This window comes from Lagenorhynchus albirostris, chromosome 4 (assembly GCF_949774975.1).
Source record: "Lagenorhynchus albirostris chromosome 4, mLagAlb1.1, whole genome shotgun sequence".
Lineage (NCBI taxonomy): Eukaryota > Metazoa > Chordata > Mammalia > Artiodactyla > Delphinidae > Lagenorhynchus > Lagenorhynchus albirostris.
The window spans coordinates 134487951-134501871 of record NC_083098.1 but is presented as its reverse complement, the minus strand read 5'-3'; the positions used below and the strand labels follow the sequence as shown (position 1 = coordinate 134501871).

At 36.4% G+C, this 13921-nt stretch overlaps 1 protein-coding gene across 4 annotated transcripts in view; it reads right to left on the bottom strand.

Moving 5' to 3' along the window:
* The window catches only part of LARP1B (La ribonucleoprotein 1B), a 127855-nt gene that overhangs the window by 29653 nt on the left and 84281 nt on the right, over window positions 1-13921 (bottom strand). The window lies entirely within an intron of this gene.

Genomic DNA, 13921 nt, shown 5'->3' with positions numbered 1-13921 from the left:
CAAATATATAAGAAAGAATTTTTTAAAACCACTTGTCTACACATCACCTACCCTATTAAATTTTAATTTTGCTTTATTTCTGACTTTTTTTTTAAAGAAAAATATGCTAAAGACCACTGTGTAACCTTTCCTAATCCCATTTTGCTTTTCCTCCTCAGAGATAACCAGGCTCTTAAATTTGGTATTTTTATCTATTATTGTATATATATAATATTATTATTTTGCATAATTAACTTTATATAAGTGGCATCCCACTATATTATTATTTTGCAGGCTTTTTCAGTCAGTATTTTGTTTGTGACAATTATTCAGGTCTATTCATATGGCTTTGGCTTATTCATTTTCACTGCAGAATATCATACTGTTATACACATATCAAAATTTATTCATTCTCCTGAAGACATCTGTGTTACTTTCAAAGTTTTGGTATAATCAATAATGATGCAGTGAACATTGTTGAACATGTATCTTTATATAGGTGTGAGCATTTCTCTAGGGTTTATAACTGAAATGGAAATGCTGAGTCAAATGGCATGTGCATCTTCTGACTTACTAAATACTGATTGTCAACCTGCTTTCTACAGTGGTTTCACCAATTTATACTTCCAGCAGCAGCTTGTAAATATCCCAACACTTTAACATCCTGCTCAAGGCTGGGTTTTGTGTAAACTTTTAAATATTTTTCCACCTCATGGGATTTAAAAGGTATTTGCATTTCTTTGGTTATTAGAGAAGTTGAGCATATTTTCATATAGTCATCACTCAGTTTTCCCTTTCAGAGCTTGCCATTTATATCCTTTTGACTATTTTTCTATTGGGTTGTTTTACTTAGTTTGTGAAAACCTTAAGATAAAATACTAAGTAAGCAAGCAGATGAATCAAGTAGTACTGTCAAAAATGCAGGCTCTATTTCTATGTGGTTTTTCTTCAGACTTATCAACTTCTTTTGATTCATACAATAACCTTTTGTTCACCTGACAGATATTATTGAGTACCTACTACTATATGCCAAGTACTATTCTAGAGGCAAGTTTGTAAACTCAAAAAGTGAACTTACCACTCTAAGACCTAGTCTCTCTGTCTTGACATTTTCCCTCCTAATCCATTTTCTTTACTGTTGCCAGAATGATTATTCTGAGGAGCAAATTAGGTCATTTCACATTTCTACTTAAAAATTTTCAGCATTTCCCTGTTGCCTATAGGAGAAGTATAGACTCTTTATCATGGCATATAATACTTTCCTGATTTTGCCTCATCTATTGTCATTCTCCACTTCAATCTTGGTGCCCCAAATAGCAACCTACTTGTTGTTCCTGTTTTCTGGCTTCATATCTTTTCATACGCTTCTTCCTCTATCTAAAAGTCCCTTTCCTTCATCTTTTTACACCCAGTTAGACTCATATCCTTCCTTTAATACCCAGCATGTTACTTTCCCTGGGAATGCATAGCATTCCTTAAACATCTGCCAACAGAATTAATCAGTTCTTCTTTTGTACCACCTCTGCATTTTATCCATTTATTTTTAGATTTATTAAATTAAAATTTATTTTCTTACATATCATTCCATTAAATGCTAACAGTAAGGCCCTGAAAGCAAGGGCCAAAATCTAACATGTATACCAGGCTGTACAACTGTGACTAGAAAAAAGTATATCCCCACCCAATGACTGATAAACTTAACTGAATTGTGTTAATGCTGTTTTTCTGTATAGCAAAAAGATATACAATCTCGGGAGTTAAAAGTAGGAGCATACAATGAAAATTATGGTAAATCCAGTGCCCTTGTAAAAGAAATATTCAAAGATCTAGGAGCAGTAACAACCCAGTAAGTAAGCTTCCTAGCATCTAGATCATGGTCTGTAAATTCCATTTCCCACTGATCCAGTCTCCTTAAAAAAAACAAAAACAAACAAACAAACAAACAAAAAAACAGTCTGAAGCACAAAGTATTATACGAGCCTAGGAAATTTTGAGCCAGAAAGCAATGAAGTTAAAAATGAAAATATAAGCATAGTTCATGAAAACATAGCAGCAAACTTTAGGGGACATCACCAGTGAAAACAATGACTGAACTGGATTAAGCACATCAAATAAATAAACCCCATGAGAGTTCATAATGATACTTTAAAACTTAATCATATCTCTGGGTTGCTAGGGCACCAACTCATTATTCTGAAAATAATAAATTGAATACAAAGAAATAAACAAGAATTTATCCTTCCTTTCTTGTAAAAATTGAATTCCAGAGTAAGCAAAGAATTTATAAAAAAAAAATTCTTCCTTATAGAATTCTAGGTTAAGAAATACAGAAGAAATAATAGAATTGGAAGGTGAATATTTTGCAACTCTAATGAAATAGAGGACCAGGGGAATATTCATCAGTAGCTGCTAAAAGCATTTGGTAAAACGTTGAGGAGAGATTTCACGAGCCATGAAAGAAATAACTGATATACTGACTTAATTAAAATGAAAACCTTACGCTTTGCGAACAACACTGTCAAGAGAACGAAAAGACAAGCCACAGAATGGCAGAAAGCATTTGCAAAAGACACATCTGATAAAGGACTATTATCCAAGATATACAAAGAACTTTTAAAACTCATCAATTAAAAAAACAAAACAAAACAAAACCTGATTAGAAAATGGGCCAAAGACCTAACAGACACTTCACCAAAGAAGAAATACAAATGGCAAATAACACATGAAGATACTCCACATTAGATATCATCAGGGAATTGCAAAGTAAGACGACAATGAGATTCTACTACACACCTATCAGATTGGCCAAAATCCAAAACACTGACAACACTAATACATGCTGGTGAGAATGTGGAGTAACAGGAACTCTCATTCATTGGTGGTAGGAATGTAAAATGGTACAGCCACCTTGGAAGACAGTTTGGAAGTTTCTAACAAAACTAAACATACTCTTACCATACAATCTAGCAGTTGCCCTCCTTGGTACTTACCCAAAGGAGCTGAAAACTTATGTCCACACAAAAACCTGCTCATGGATGTTTAAAGCAGCTTTATTCATAACTGCCAAAACTTGGAAGCTACTGGGATAGCCTTCAGTAGCTGAATGGATAAACTGTCACATACCCAGATGATGGAACATTATTCAGTGGTAAAAAGAAACGAGCTATCAAACCATGAAAAGACATGAAGGAACCTTAAAAGCCTATTACTAAGTGAAGGGCTCCAATCTGAAAAGGCTACACACTGGGTGATTCCAACTATTCAATGTTCTGGAAAAGGAAAACTATGGGGATGATAAAAAGACCAGTTGTTTCTAGGGGTTGAGGGGAGGGAGAGATGAACAGGTGGAACACAGAGGATTTTTAGGGCTGTGAAAATACTATGTTTGATACTATAATGATGGCTACATCTCATTACACATTTATACAAACCTGTAGAATGTACGCCAAGAGTAAACGCTAATGGAACTATGGACTTTTGGTGACTACAATGTGTCAGTGTAGGCTCATCAATTGTAACAAATGTACCACTCTGATGTGGGATGTTGCTATAAAGAGGCAACATCTTTCACCAGAGGGGTGATAGCTATGCAAATTGGGATCAGGGAGTAAATGGGAAATCTCTGTACCTTTTAATTTTGCTATGAGCCTAAAACTGCTCTAGAAAAAAAGCCTTTAAAAAAAAAAAGGTAAAGGGAAACTTTATGATGAATGGATCAGACTGATAGCATCTAAACCCAATGACCAGTCATAACATCACTAAAAGTGAGCCTGAAAGACATCATATGATGCAATGGGAAGTAAACAACTCCTCCTAAGAAATAGTCTTGCTATCAGAAATATAAAAATCCTGAATATACTAACTGTTCTATATCTAAATACCAGTTCACAGGAAATAGAGGAGATAAAGGGACATATGATGTGAAGATACAATCAGATAAATCTAGCTAATAAGAAATTGCATGACAAAGTAATCACTTTCTTCAACAAATCATTGGCATGGAAAAACAAGAGAAGAGGAATGATTATAGATTAAAAGTGACTTAATGGTCTTATCAATCAAATGCAACATGTGCATCTTGCTTGGTCCTGATTCAAACAACAAATTAGAAAAAGATATATTTCAGACAATCAGGAACAACAAACATAAACTGGGTAGTAGATGATATTAAGGAATTATTTCTAATTTTATGTGAAATAATGGTACCATGAAAATTTATATATATATATAAATTTGCAATATACAATGAAATATTTACAGAATAAATAATATGGTGTTTGAGATTCGATATGCAATACCAGAAACAGATGAGGAACAAGGTACAGATGAAAAAAGAATGTCAAACTATTAACAATTGTTGAAATTAGGTGAGATGGGTACATGGGGGTCCATTAGACAGTTTTCTCTGCTTTTATTTTTATCTGAACATTTCCGTATTAAAAAGTTACATTTTATTCAGTTTTATATTTATTTTATTCCAGGTTTAATTCAGTGTGAATTTTACCCACCAAGAAGAGTCCAGATATACCAATTTTGTGATGATTAAGATCTATAGAGTACTTTTGTTATCTCAAAAGAAACATTTTACAAAATTTGCATAGCGTACCATATACCAATTTATATTTTGACAGGGACTTCCCTGGTGGTCCAGTGGGTAAGACTCTGCACTCCCAAAGGAGGGGGCTCTTGTTCAGTCCCTGGTCAGGGAACTAGATCCCGCATGCATGCCACAACTAAGAAGCCTGCCTGCCACAACTAAGACCTGGCACAGCCAAAATAACTAACTAAATAAATAAATATTAAAAAATGATAATATTTTGACAAAAAAGTATCAAAAATAGTTAACACAATTTCAAGTACATAAAATATAGTAGATATAAAAATTAAATTACTAGAAATAAGAATACATTAAAAAATACATTAAAAAAATTTTTTTTGGTTGCATTGGGTCTTAGTTGCGGCAGGTGGGCTCCTTAGTTGCGGCTCAAGGGCTCCTTAGTTGTGGCATGTGAACACTTAGTTGTGGCATGTGAACTCTTAGTTGCAGCATGAATGTGTGATCTAGTTACCAGATCAGGGATGGAGACTGGGCTCCCTGCATTGGGAGCACAAAGTCTTAACCACTGCACCACCAGGGAAGTCCCTGAAGTTGTTTTTTATCAAATATAAGCCTGGGATGATACATGAATATCATTTAGATATTATAACTTCTTTTTTATCAAAATCATGGGCCATCTCTTGTACATGAATGTTCAAAATAGCATTTTTCATAATAGCCAAAACCAAAACCAAAAAATCCAAATATCCATCAACTTCCAAATGGATAAACCAAATGAAGTATGTCCATGCTATAGAACACTACCTCACAAAAAGGAGTGAAGTACAAATATAAGCAACAACATAGATTAATCTCAAAAATATTATATTAATTGAAAGAAGCCAGACACATTGACTACATATCATATGATCCCATTTACATGAAATTTCTAGGAAGTGCAAAAACATACAGACAGAAAGCAGGTCACTGGTTACCTCAAACTGAAACTGAGTGCTGAAACTGACTGCAAATGATCGTGGGGGAACTTTTATTGTGATGGAATTTAAAAACTGAATTGTGGAACTGGTGTACAACTATACAAATTTACTGAAATTAATCAAACTATACACTTAAAGTGAGTTAATTTTATGTAAATTATACCTCAAAAAAGCTTTAAAACACAAAAGACCAGGCCATCTGCTCTTCAGGGAACCTCAATTGTGATTGACTACCATACAGTTTCTGCTAAAAGTTTATCAGAGAAGACTGATATTTCAGAAGATTAGGCTAAAGCACTGATTTTCAAAGTGTAGTCCCAACCAGTGGTACAGGATAATCAGGATAATCTGGGAACTTGTTAAAAATGCATATTCTCAGGTCTTACCTCAACTTACTAAATCAAGAAACTCTGGGTACAGAGTTCCTTGATTTAACAAGCTTTCCAGGTGAATCTGATACTTGCCAAAGTTTAAGAACCACTGGACTGAGGGGGGTGTGCTAACTATTTTGCTACTTAAGATTTTCCAAATGTTATTCCACCAAATCATTGCACACCTGCATACCTGGACCATATGAACCTTATCCACGGTCCCCATTGTCTTTATAGACAGGAATTGCCTTTATAAAAACAGAACTTGGGCTTCCCTGGTGGTGCAGTGGTTGAGAATCTGCCTGCCAATGCAGGGGACACAGGTTCGAGCCCTGGTCTGGGAAGATCCCACATGCCGCAGAGCAACTAGGCCCGTGAGCCACAACTACTGAGCCTGCGCGTCTGGAGCCCGTGCTCCACAACAAGAGAGGCCACGATAGTGAGAGGCCCGTGCACCGCGATGAAGAGTGGCCCCCGCTTGCCACAACTGGAGAAAGCCCTCGCACAGAAACGAAGACGCAACACAGCCATAAATAAATAAATAAATAAGAATTTCCTTTTTAAAAAAAAAAAACAAAACAGAACTTAATATTATGCTGTTGGTGTTCACTGAAGGCTGATAATAACAAATGCTACACGAGGACTGACATTCTATTTTTTTATGTAAATAAAATGTCACTGAAGCAGGACTCAGCAAATATTTTTCTGTAAATGCCAGATAGTAATTTTTTTTCACTTTTCAGGTCATAAAGTCTCTGTTAAAACTACTCAACCCTGCCATTGTAGTACAGGTATAGACTATATGTAAATGAAGGGTATGGCCAAATTAGACCATGGCAGGCCAGTTTGGGCCTATGGGTTAATAAATTTGCCAACCACTGAAACTGGATTTACACTTTGCCTGCAAAAAGTCATTATAACTATATTTCATGTATTGGATAAGGTAGAGGAAAGTATGAACACATCAAAAAGAGATACAGACAATAAAAAAAAGAATCCAATCCAACTTCTAGAGAAGAAAAATACAACAGCTGAGATTTTTCAAAAATACACCAGATAGGTTTAAAAATAGATTAGACACTGCAGAATAAAAGACTAATTAACCTGAAAGCATAGGAGTAGAAATTGCCCAAAACAAAACACAGAGGAAAAAAAAGACTGAAAAAAGACTGAAAAAAAAGAAGGCATTAGTGAGCTATGTGACTTCAAGCAGATTAATATACATGTAACTGGAATCTTAAAGGAAAGACTTAAAAGTACATTAAAAATTATTAATTTTTAAAAATTTAAACTGTTAATTTAAAATATGGCTAAAAATTTTTCCAAAGTTGATTAAAAATATGTAAACACGTAGATTAAAAAAAAAACCTCAATAAGCCTGGAAGAAAATCACATCAAGACAATCACAATTAAACTTCTTCCAACAGGTGATAAGGAGAAGTAGTAAAAGCATCCAGAATCAATAACATTTATCCAATCTGAACGACAGAGCAAAAAAACAATTGGAAAAAAACTAATCAAGCCTCAGGAATCTGTGGAACAACAATACGTCCTTGAGAGGAGAGAAAATGCAGAACCAAAAAAATTTTTGAAGAAATAATAGTTTAAAACTTTCCTAGTTTGGCTAAAGGCATGAACCTACACATTCAAGAAACAGAGAGAAGCCCATCAAGGATTAATCCAGAGAAATCCATGGTCAGACACATCACACTCTAATTGCTAAAAACTTAAGACAAATAAAAATTCTTGAAAGTAGCTAGAGAAAAAGAACTCAATACAAGTAAGGGAACAATCTGAATTACTACAAAATTTTTAAATCAGAAACTATGGAGGACAGAAAGAAGTGGCCTGACAGTTTTAAGTGCTGAAAGAAAAGAACTGTCATTCCAGAATTCTGTATCTAAGGAAACATCCTTTGGGAATGAAGGTGAAATAAACACACCATCATCAGATGAAGGAAAACTAAGGTAAATAAACCATAGTCAGCAGAATTTCTCTCAAAGAATTGCTAAAGAAAAGTACCTCAAACAGAAGAAAAGGATATCAGAAAGAAACTTGGAACATCATAAATACAGGAAGAGCAAGAGAATGGTAAAAGTATAATATAGATAATAGACTATTATCCTTTTAAGTTCTTTAAAACATACCTGATAGTTAAAAGTAAAAAATATAACACTGATAGGATTTTCAATTTATTTTCAAGACTATACCACAAAGAAACTTATATGTAAGTAAAATTTCTATGTTCCTATTGAAGTAGTAAAATATTGATTCTAAATAAAATGAAAAGTTAAGTGTATCTAGAGCAACCTAATCCCTAGAGGAACTACTAAAAAAATAATTACACAAAAAAGGCATATATGGCCAAACTCACCCTAGGTAAATTAAAATGTAATTAAAAAAATTACATAGACAGTTTTCCCTTGAACAACATGGGGTTAAATTTTGCAGGTCAGCTTATAAGCAGATTTTTTTTTCAATAAATATAGGACATGTATTTTCATTTTAAAGATCTTTAAATTAACTAAGTGTGGGAAAAGTTTGTGTTCAATTAGAGATCACAGTATGTAGAATCAAAAGAACTAGGGTTTGAGTTCTGATTCTATTCAAACTGTTTCAGCTTCTTATCCTTGGGTGAGTCATTTATCAATTCCTTGTTTTTGAGGGAGAGATAATAGTATTTTTGACTATGTGTGGGGGGGTCAGCACCCATAACCCCCTAGATGTTCAAGGGTCAACTGTAACCTAAACAGGGCAGAGAAAGGGAAACAAAGGAACAAAATCTGGATCCAAACATAGCAATAATTACATTAAATGTAAACAATCTAAACACACCAATTAAAAGACAGATTTTCAGACTGAATTTAACAAAAAGACCTGTCTATATGCTGTCTATAACAAGCTCACTTCAAATATAATGAAATAAGTAGCTTAAAAGTAAAGGGATGAAAAAAGACACACCACATACCATACAAAGAGTAATCAAGAAAAAGCTGGAATGGCTATATCAAAATTAGATAAACGAGATTTCAGAACAAATAAAATGAACAGGAATAAAGAAGGCAGTATAAACTGATATAAAGGTCAAATCCTAAGAAGACACAATAAACCTAAGGGTGTAGTACACCTAGTAAAAAGAGCTTCAAAATAAATGAAGAAAAAACTGACAGAAATTAAAGGAAAAACAGAGAAATCTGCAATTACAGTTGGAGACTTAAACACTTTTCTCTCACTAATAGAGCTAGTAGCCAAAAGAAAATTAGCAAGGGAATAGAACTTACAAACACAATCAACTAAATGACCTTAATAAGAATTTGTAGATACTCCACTCAAAAACAGCAGAATAGGGCTTCCCTGGTGGCACAGTGGTTGAGAGTCCGCCTGCCGATGCAGGGGACACGGGTTCGTGCCCCGGTCCGGGAAGATCCCACATGCCGCGGAGCGGCTGCGCCCGTGAGCCATGGCCGCTGGGCCTGCACGTCCGGAGCCTGTGCTCCGCGACGGGAGGGGCCACAGCAGTGAGAGGCCCACGTACCGCAAAACAAAAAACAAAAACAATAAAACCACAGCAGAATAAATATTCTTGTCAAAGCACATGGAACATTCACTAAGACAGACAATACTGTGTGTCATAAATTAGACCTTGACAAATTTAAAAGAACTGAATCATGCAAAGTATGTTCTCTGACCATAATGGAATGACACTATATATCAATAAGACCAATAACAAAAATATAATAGGAAAATTTCCAATCACTTGAAAATTAAACAACATGTTCAAAATGTTCATGGATCAAAGAGGAAGTTTCAAGAGGAATTAGAGAATATTTTGAAAAAATTAAAATTAAAACACAACACACCAAAATCTGTGAAATGAAGTTAAAATAGTGCTTAAAGGAAAGCATATAGGATTAAATGCTTATATTAGAAAGTCTCAAATGACTAATGTAAACTTCCCTCTTAAAAAATAAGATATCAGGGGGACTTCCCTGGTGGTCCAGTGGGTACGATACCGCGCTCCCAGTGCAGGGGGTCCGGGTTCGATCCCTGGCCAGGGAACTATAACCTGCATGCATGCCACAGCTAAAGAGTTCGCATGCCAAACTCAGAAATCCACATGCCCCAACTAAGAGTTCACATGCCACAACTAAGAAGCCCACAGGCCACAACGAAGATCCGGAGTGCCACAACTAGGATCCAGTGTAGCCTAAATAAATAAATATTTTTTTAAAAAATAACATATCAGGCAAATACCCAAATATTTAGAAATTAAACAAAATGACTTCCAAATAACTGATGGGTCAAAGAAAAATACAAAGAAATTAGAAAATATTTAGAACTGAATAAAAATGAAAAAACAATACATTGAAATTTGTGAGATGCACCTAAAATAGTGCTTAAAAGGAAATTTGTAGCAATAAATTCTTATAATAGAAAAGAAGAAATTTCTCAAATAAATTATCTAAGCTTCTACCTTATGAAACCAGAAAAGGAGGAGCAAAATAAACCCAAACCAGGAGAACAAAAAAGGAAAAATAAAAATTAGAGCAGAAAATACTACTACTGGGAGAAATAATAAGGTAGATCAATGAAAACAAATCTTCTTTAGAAAATGTATCAGTGAACTTCCCTGGTGACTCAGTGGTTAAGAATCTGCCTGCCAATGCAGGGGACACGGGTTCGAGCCCTGGTCTGGGACTATCCCACATGCTGTGGAGCAACTAAGCCCATGCACCACAACTACTAAGCCTGCGCTCTAGCGCCCGTGAGCTACAACTACGAAGCCCGCGTGCCTAGACCCCATGCACAGAAGCCACCGTAATGAGAAGCCCATGCACCGCAACGAAGAGTAGCTCCTGCTCGCCGCAACTACAGCAAGCCCGCATGCAGCAACGAAGACCCAACACAGCCAAAGATAAATAAAATTTTAAAAAGAGAAAATTTATCAAATCGATCAATTGATATAGATCCAGCCAGATTGATCAGGGAAAAAAAGAAAGGTAGCACAAATTACAAATACCAGGAGTGAAAGAAGAGTTACTGAGATACCTTGTTTTATTGTGCTTTGCTTTATTGCAATTCGAAGACACTGCGTTTTTGTTTTTGTTTTTACAAAGAGAAAGGTGTTTTGTTGTTGTTGTTGTTTTTTGGCCATGTGGCATGTGAGATCTTAGTTCCCTGACCAGGGATCAAAACTGTGCTCCCTGCAATGGAAGCATGGAATCCTAACCACTAGATCGCCAGGGAATTCCCTACAGATTAAAGGTTTATGGCAACTTTACATCCAGCAAATCTACTGGTGCCACTTTCCAACAGCATTTGCTCATTCATGTCTCTGTGTCACATTTTGGTAATTATCACAATATTTCAAACTTCTCCATTATTATATTTGTTACAGTAATCTGTGACCAGTTATCTTTGATGCTACTATTGTAATTATTTCGGGGGTACCATGAACAAAACCCATATAAGACAGTAAACAATTGAAAATGGGTATATTCTGACTGCTCCATCAACCAACTGTTCCCTCATCTCTTTCCCTCTCCCTGGGGCTCCCTATTCCCAGAGACACAAAAATATTGAAATTAGGCCAATTAATAATCCACAAAGGCTTCTAAGTGTTCAAGTGAAAGGAAGAGTCATGTGTCTCTCACTTTAAATCAAAAGCTAGAAATGATTAAGCTTAGTGAGCAAGGCACATATATACAATGGAATATTACTCAGCCATAAAAAGAAACAAAATTGAGCTATTTGTAATGAGGTGGATGGACCTAGAGTCTGTCATACAGAGTGAAGTAAGTCAGAAAGAGAAAGACAAATACCATATGCTAACACATATATATGGAATTTAAGAAAAAAAATGTCATGAAGAACCTAGGGGTAAGACAGGAATAAAGACACAGACCTACTAGAGAATGGACTTGAGGATATAGGGAGGGGGAAGGGTAAGCTGTGACAAAGTGAGAGAGTGCCATGGACATATATACACTACCAAACGTAAAATAGGTAGCTAGTGGGAAGCAGCCGCATAGCACAGGGAGATCAGCTCGGTGCTTTGTGACCACCTAGAGGGGTGGGATAGGGAGGGTAGGAGGGAGGGAGACAGAAGAGGGAAGAGATATGGGAACATATGTATATGTATAACTGATTCACTTTGTTATAAAGCAGAAACTAACACACCATTGTAAAGCAATTATACTCCAATAAAGATATTAGAAAAAAACAAAACAAAAAAAACATGGACATAAGGCGGCAAAAAAAAAAAGGCAAGTAAACTAGGATAGACATTTTTTTAAAAAAGAAAAAAGGTGGAGGACATATACTGATTTTAAGATTATAGTTATCAAGTTGTGCTAGTGGCAAAGGGATAAACATAGAGACAAGATGAACAGAATATAGAGTCCAAAATCTACACACATATAGTTAATTGGTTTTTGTCAAAGATCAAAAGGCAGTTCAATGGAGAAAGAATAAACTTTCCAACAAATGGTGCTGAAATCACTGGATATCCATATCCATACTTATATCATATACCAAAAAGAAAAAAAAGAAAAAAAAAACAACTCAAAATTGAATAGAAACCTGAATTATGTAAAAGCTAAAACTATAAAGCCTCTAACAGAAAATCTTTGTGGCCAATAGCTCCTGTTACATATATGTAAATGCCACATAAGAAGTTAAAACCTACTTGTATAAAATTAGACAACCAGGGGACTTCCCTGGTGATCCAGTGGTTAAGAATCTGTTTTGCAATGCAGGGGACCCAGGTTTGATCCCTGGTTGGGCAGCTAAGATCCCACATGCTGCGGGACAACTAAGCCTATGTGCCGCAACTACTGAGCCCACATACCACAACTAGGGAGCCCACGTGCTACAACTACAGAGCCCATGTGCTCTGGATCCTGCGCACCACAACTAGAGAGCCAGAGCACTGGAACTAATGAGCGTGTGCACTCTGTAGCCCACGTGCCATAACAAGAGAGAAAGCTGGCACACCGCAACAAGAAGCCCGCGCACTGCAATGAAAGATCCCACGTGCCGCAACTAAGACCCAACACAGCTGATAAATAAATAAACAAACAAGCAAACAAATAAATAAAATTAGACAACTGGCTACCTGGCTACAAGTCTCCCTCTAAATGTCAGGTCCAGACTGGTTTTCAGGCTTATTCTCCTGAATTCCTCAGGGAATGAGATCTATTTTATCTATTAAAGTTTGGGCTGTCACTCATCCTACTTCTAACTGGGTCTGTTGCACGAAAATGGAAGACCAGGGGATTGAGATCTTAATCAGACAAGACTCAGATCCAGGACTTGGAATAGCGGAATATTTCCAACTCGGTGTCCATTCCCCAAATCAAGGCAGGACTACACCCCATTTCAGGAGGAAGTAGCTAGAATGGTTGTCACCTCATTCCCTGAAAGATTTGAGGAAGGTTGAAACAGAAGTGGGGATTGAAATCGAGTCCCCTAAAACCAAGTTCCTCTGCCAAGTTTATGATTAAGCTCTCTGTCCAAAATGTTATTCCCTTTCTTGTCCAACACTCTTTCTTAAGATTGAAGAGTAGCAAACAAAAGGGGGGACTGAAATTGGGCAGAACCCTATGGGGCCCTCCCAGGTACAAATTCTTTGTGTCCCCCATTTCTTGTATATAGGAAATAGGCTTCATTCAGCCTCCTAGACCCTCCCACAGTTCCAAAGGGCAGATTCAAGCAGCTGCTAATCAAGTGAGGGAATGCAGAAACAAAGGAGGAGCATCAAGAAACAATAGTGCAGAATGGGGCAAGGTCCTGGTTTCTCCTTAAAGAATATACATAACAATATATCAGGACTTTCCTGGTGGTGCAGTGGTTAAGAATCCGCCTGCAAATGCAGGGGACACGGGTCCAAGCCCTGGTCTAGGAAGATCCCGTGTGCCGCAGAGCAACTAAGCCCCTGAGCCACAACAACTGAGCCTGCACTCTAGAGCCTGCGAGCCACAACTACTGAGCCCACGTGCCTAGAACCCGTGCTCCACAACAGGAGAAGCCACCAC